General features: G+C 42.2%; 1 long non-coding RNA gene across 1 annotated transcript; it reads left to right on the forward strand.

The window, feature by feature from the left end:
- The first annotated feature begins 1,173 nt into the window (after positions 1–1,173).
- Positions 1,174–6,344, forward strand: LOC124289426. Its single transcript, XR_006901687.1, has 2 exons — positions 1,174–1,340; positions 6,068–6,344. It is a non-coding gene; the product is annotated as an uncharacterized LOC124289426 (long non-coding RNA).
- The last annotated feature ends 554 nt before the right edge of the window (positions 6,345–6,898 follow it).

The raw sequence follows: 6,898 nt of genomic DNA on the forward strand, positions 1-6,898 counted from the left end.
AAAAACACCTTAAAGGATTAGGTATGTATGTGTCGACATTAATGTGACAATATCCTGCCTTTACTGATCTGGGAGCATTTGGAGAGGAAAACGAAAACAGGTACGTATTAGTCTGAATGGTTTCCCTGGTTTTACGTGTTGTAAACCGCTTAACGTATGTGACCCCTGATCTTTCATTTCGAAACAATATCAAGTTCAGACATGTCAGCAAACAATCGATCTCTATCTCTGATGATTCCTTTGCTGGTGTTCAGTGTTCTATGAGGAGAGACTGACACTGGAATGCCGACGAATGTTTCCAGTTGACATCAGGTTATTAGCCTGCGATCTTTTGCTGCACTCAACGAGTAATGCACCTGAACGTAAACGTTTGATATTTTTACGTCACCGGCAATGCCTTGTATGCCTTTCTGTATTGCAAAAGGGTTCAATTTTAATCTTGTGCTATCTCGAGTCTCAATCACGAGAAAACGTGGCCAGTAATCAATGGATGTGGACAGTCGTTGTTCGTTATCATTTGGATCAGTGTCAAGTGGACGCTTTGGTTTTTTTAAGGGGTTTCGTATGCCATGGTTAGTTTTAATGGTTCATCATCCGAGCTCCCCACTCCACACCACGGAGTATCACAAGGACAATGCTAAATACAAGTGGGTCTCCAACTTGTAGCACCAAGGATACTCGGATGATATACTCAAGCAGAAAACTAAAAGATTAATTTTTCCACCAGATTGGCCCATGAGCCACCGCCTTCTGGGTATAGTACTCTAGGCAAATTACAAAAAGTGAAATATGTTCAAATTCAAAAACAGAAACATGAAGCCAAGTCATTTCAGAAATATTTTGCATAGTGTCTAAAACGTGTGTATCAAAATATACATACACAGGGCTTGGCATGACCAGCCGATTGATAGAACCGGGCCAGTTCTACCACCCGTCTAGGTGAAGTCAGGGCCGAAGTGGTGTGTTGGGCAAAGGAACACTGTCCCTGGAACCAGTGCCCTCAACCACCAGACTACCTTCCTCCACCGACACAGGGGCGCAACCCACGGCAAACGGGTTGGTGGACCAAAATATCCCCCCCGGGTCCACAACGGGGGGTTGAAAGGCGCTTAGCGTGACCCAGCACCCACCACGAGGAGGTGGCCTTTCATGGGTGCCTCCTAAATTAGAAGCACGGGTTATTGAAAATAAATTCTAACCGAAATAGTATCTGATTTTCACCAGGTACACGAAGCATACAGTTCTCTGGAACAGAATTTATCTTGGCCTTTTGCAAACACAAGAACCTCCGATCTACACCAGTCCTGACCATCATCAACGACAACGACGATCCCATAACAGTAAACATTTCCGTATGTCGTTCCTTTCACTTCATAACGTTTCGCCAGACAGAGTTATTCAAATGCATTCGTCAAAACGAAGCTTGGCATACACATATCCAGCGACAATGTCCATGCAACAGTGATTCTGTCCACTTCTGAAGTTGAGAGTGTTCTCAAAAGTGAAATTGATTGTGACAGATCATAGAAACAGACTCAGTGTTGAAACTTACAACAGACTTCTCACATGATAAACCTGAATGTATCTTCAGCTTCAGACATTGACTTGAAGAAAGTTGTGAGCAATTACTTGGCAAGGAAGAAAAGAAAACTGTAAATTGTCGGCGGGTTTCTTGCTCTACCTCTGCCTCAGCTTAGTACGGAATACATCGTTGTCACTCTCTGTGAAATTAATGTTTGCCTATTCATGATCGTAGCCACTGAACATGATACGAAAGTAACTGTCAACTACCAGATTGCATACGGCATGGTAAGCTTCAACAATGTGGACTACCAGTCAAAGGATATATTGGAAATCACCTTTCACTCATTTGATACTCTGCAACTCCAGAGCTCAGGAGATCTGCCAGGAACGTGGGTGACCGCCACAAAGCCAGTTGCAGTCTACTCCGGGTCGGACTACACTGAGGTTGATAACTACAAGTTCCAAAAAGGCAAAGATAACATAACAGTGAGTGAGTGAGTTAATATTTAACGTCACATCGGCAATATTTCGGTCATATAGTGACGGGAACAAGGTAATTTATATCAATATTAAAAGCAATAAATTTAGAACATAAAAACCTGTCATCGAAGGCCAGTAAAAATACTAGAGCATCACAGATATAAATTTAAAACTAGTACACTATCATAAAATTAAATCAGTAGAGACAGTACAAAATAAAACGGGCTATAGATCACCAACAACTGAAGGTTGATCACCATACTAGGATCCATGGGGACTTACAGTAATTTTGCTACCTGCATGGAACCTAGCTGGATTTACACCATCCCTTCAGCTGCTGGCGATTATGCTGAGTTTTAGCCATTATTAAAAAGAACAAATATACCACGTTTAAAAGTTTGGTAGAGCCGAATTGACTTTGATGTTTTGGGACTTATGTACCCTCTCAGGGGGACAAACATATTACGATACGTTAACCCCTTTTGGGTACATCCACTAACAATCGCAGCTGCTAATTCATACTACCGTGTTTAAAATACCATTCCTTTATTTACAAAACATATTATTCAAAATGTATGTAATAATTCTATTACTTTTAAAAATTCAATTATTAAATGATAAGTAACATTATAAAAAGATCCGTAACTGTTTTGACATTGAAATATTTATCCCTTGTGATGGAAAAATCAATACAGTCAAGCAGAACATGCAGATAACATAATAGAAAAGATGTCACTGATCTCTGCTCTTGGAACTGTGCATGTGCATTTACAGATCTACCCGGCTAATGACAAAAAGGCTGTTAGCATCAGCCATAATGACTCCATAAATGTAAACGGCAAAACGCACAAGCTGCAGAAACGAAAAATTTTCTTGGACAGTTGTATCCACAGCAAAATGTCCATTATTTGGTCGGCCTATAAAATGTATTGACGGTCCTTATCAAAAACGTTGGCATTTATGGCATGCAGAAGAATATTGATGGCAGCTTGACGGTAATCTACCCTGAAGACAAACACCAGACTCTAATGTCTTTGTCCGATTTAGAGCCCTTCAAGGGATGTAGCCATTGACTATATCTGGCATATGATAGTGACACATGGTAGCTGTGATATCAAACAAAGCTCTATCACAATCAAGCATGAGTTTTCTGATTATCGACATATTATTGACCGTTGTTTGACCGAATGCATATTAACCCTATAGCTTGATCACATGTCCATTTGCCTCCGATAAGCACATATACTGAGTCAAAAAAGAAACCTCACATTCTTTCTTCAGGGCACTATAAAAGAACAAGAGATGGTAAGATGGTTAAATTGTTATTATTTCATTGCTGAGATCTGTGTGATGTACTCGATACACTGGCAGTGCCATAATCAGTTCCATTAGGCTACACCACCGTTCCAAAATATGGTTATACAGAATGTCAAGTCACAAGAAAAAAAATGCGATATTTCTCAGTTCAATATCGTGTATGGCCGCCCCACGCATTCACCACTGCCAAACACCGTTTCCTCATCGACTGCCTGATGCTTGTGAACACGTGGTTGGGGATTCTGCGCCATTGCTCTTGCAAGGCAGCGCCAAGTTCCTGCAAATTCTGAGGTTGGTTCCTAAGACCACGAAGCCTTCTCCCAAGTGCATCCAAAACGTGCTCTATTGGATTAAGGTCAGGGGACCTCGATGGACAGTCCATGACGTTGATTCCAGCGTTTTGAAGGAAATTTCGTGTCAACATCGCGGTATGCGGCCGAGCATTATCATGCTGGAACTGTAGACCTGGGCCATGAGCCGCCATGAAAGGAACGAGTTCAGGGGTGAGCACCTGGTCGCGGTAAGCAGCAGCTGTGAGGTTTCCACGGATGACCAGAAGTCGGGAACGGTTGTTCCCACAGAAAGCACCCCACACCATGCAACTTCTGCCCCCCGAATCTGTCGACTTCCTGTACACAACATTGGGCATACCCTTCACGACGTCGTCTCCAGACTCTATGCCTGCCGTCCGCGAATCTGAGGGTAAACGTGGATTCATCGCTAAAGACGACTCGATTCCAGTCTCTCTCTGGGTCCATCGGAGGTGACGTTGGGCCCACAGCAGACGTTGACGTTGATGAAACGGCGTCAATATTGGCCCACGATATGGACGTCGAGAATGGAGATTGGCAGCCCGCAACCGATTTCGAATGGTCTGTGAGGACAGTCGACCTCTAAATATCTCAGCCCTGGTTCGTGTAGCCGGCAGAAATCTGTCACGTAGGTGACGTAGGACGATTTGACGGTCTTCTGCTCGTGACGTCACACGTGGACGACCCGACCTTGGGCGATCAGAAGTGGTGCCAGTTAGTTGTAGACGACCTCGCATGTCATACACAGTACGACGGCTGTATCCCATTGCTGTTGTGATGTCAATAACTGATCTTCCCGCTTGCAACATGCCAACGGCACGTTCACGTTGCACATTTGACAATCATGGCATTTCAAGTACCGTTAGAACTGTGGTTTCAAAGTGTTTTTTCAATTCTTGAGGCCAATGCAAACCCGTGCATATGAAGAAAACTTCGATGCGAAGATCACGTGATCGACTGCACGTGCAAAACCTGATTTGGCACTAACGTCATTTGCACGACGAACGGATGGGTTTGAGTGGGTTTTGCTAACGTTTTTCTAGAGTCGAAAGATAGGGATCCCATTTCGGATACATAGATGTATCATCAGAGAAACATTATTCATTATTTTTCAAATTACATTTTGTGAAGTTTCTTTTTTGACTCAGTATAGTTTCATAGTTGTTGAGAGCAGCACCCAATAATATTCGTTCCCGAAAAGAACATATGACATGATTGGTTGGTTGGTTTGCTGTTTAACTCCGCTATATGGCGGTCTGTAAATAATCGAGTCTGGACCAGACAATCCAGTGATCAACAGCATGAGCATCGACCTACACAAATGTGATACGACGACATGTGCCAACTAAGTTATCGAGCCTGACCACCCGATCACGTTAGTCCCCGTTTAGGACAAGCATGCGTTGCTGAAGACCAATTCTAACCCGGATCGTCACGGGTGGATCTGATATGAAAAGGTTTGTTACTGACATGTGGTTCCTGGTATTAAGACATGGTTGTATCTCTCCGGGAATGGGGCGTTGGGTTAGCGTGGTGATTCAAGCGTTCGTCAGTCACGCCGAAGACCCGGGTTCGCTTTACCACATCGGTGTGTGTAGCCTATTTGTGGTGTTCCCCGCCGTGATATCTCATGAAGATTGCTACAAGATTTAGGGTTAGAATTGGTCTTCTCCAACCCACGACCGTCGCAAGAAGCGATTTACCCATGTGGGAAATCGAACCCAGTGAGTAAGTCGGCAATATTACGGCGGGGACACCAAACGCTTTAACCACTAGGCTACCCCACATCCTCGAAAATATTTACAGACCGTTGTTATAAATATGGAGCATCGCAACATGAAATAGATAAATGTTGTCAAAACAATTAATTTCCCTGAACTCAATATTAAAATGAACTCATCTATTAAAAAACATATTACTGTACATAAACTGAAAAAATAGTCACGATAACTGGGATTTATTTCTATGGAGTCCCATTACTACACTGCATCGTGCCCTACGATGTTGATCGGTGCTCATTAAACTAGTCATGTGACAGATTGGTACTGACTCGTGTACCTTAAATAACAAGCAAGCAAAATAACAAACAAACCCCAAAACAAAAACAAAAAAAAGTGAGTATGGTTTATGCCGCTTTTAGCAATATTCTATCATAACCATATGGGGAATCGAACCCGGGTCTTCGAAGTGACGAACGGACGCTTTATCTACTAAGATAAACACAACAGAACACAAACTGCGAATAATCTTTAATGTTGAAATATTAGGAGTAGATTGAAAAGGTTACTGTAAACATATATTGATAATGACTTAACTTGCCCAGTGACATCGAATAAAACCCATACATTGTAACTAAAATCCAGTTTGAGAAGCCAAATGATGGTACTCTTTTTTTCAAATTCAAATTTTATTCAGTCAGTGGTGTATACTTTCAGAGACCATGGGAGACACCTGTTACCGACGGGCCGAAGGGAATGACCTTCTGCAACAGTAACTACTGGAGAGTGTATCTCTTACAGCGTGGATTCTCAGTTGACCTGCTGTTTGGTCATGTGCATTGGTTCGTCAATCAGTGATGTGTGTCCATTTTGAATTAAAGGAAATAGATTGCTATTCCATATCTTAGCAAATTACTGTAACGGTTCCTCTGTAGAATGCACTTCCTGATGTAATTCCTCTACAAGAATGCAATAAATACGTCAGGCACATTAATCCCCGAGTTACTATTTTACCTGGCAATTTGTCAGTTACATAGGCCTTGCAGTAAGTATCGACAATTCGACCAGCTTAATAGGAGATAAAACTAATGATGTTTGAAAATTAGTTTCAGGTAAACTGAATCGATGGCTTCTGAACTTAAGTTAACTGAAGTTAGTTGCCAAACAAAACAGGTTCATCACTATTCAATCATGGCCAAGTCACATTCAAACTTTTTCGCTCCGCGGATGACCACGAATAATCCATATTTACTGTCAAACATTGTAACGAAGATCCGGGTTAGAATTGATCTTCAGTGACTCATGCTTGTCGTAAGAGGCGACTAAGGGGACATGTTGACACAAGTCATCGTATCCTTGCGTAGATTGATGCTCATGCTGTTGATCACTGAATTGTCTGGTCCAGATTCGATTATTTTATTTTATTCTATTTTTTTTATTCATTCCCATAGTTGCATATATACAAACATATCATTGCAACAGAAGTGAGTGAGTATGGTTTTACGCCCTCTCCGGAACACTCCAGCCATATCATGTAGGAGGATACCA

The sequence above is a fragment of the Haliotis rubra genome, unplaced genomic scaffold, assembly GCF_003918875.1.
Source record: "Haliotis rubra isolate DU_JTF1 unplaced genomic scaffold, ASM391887v1 Scf440, whole genome shotgun sequence".
NCBI lineage: Eukaryota > Metazoa > Mollusca > Gastropoda > Lepetellida > Haliotidae > Haliotis > Haliotis rubra.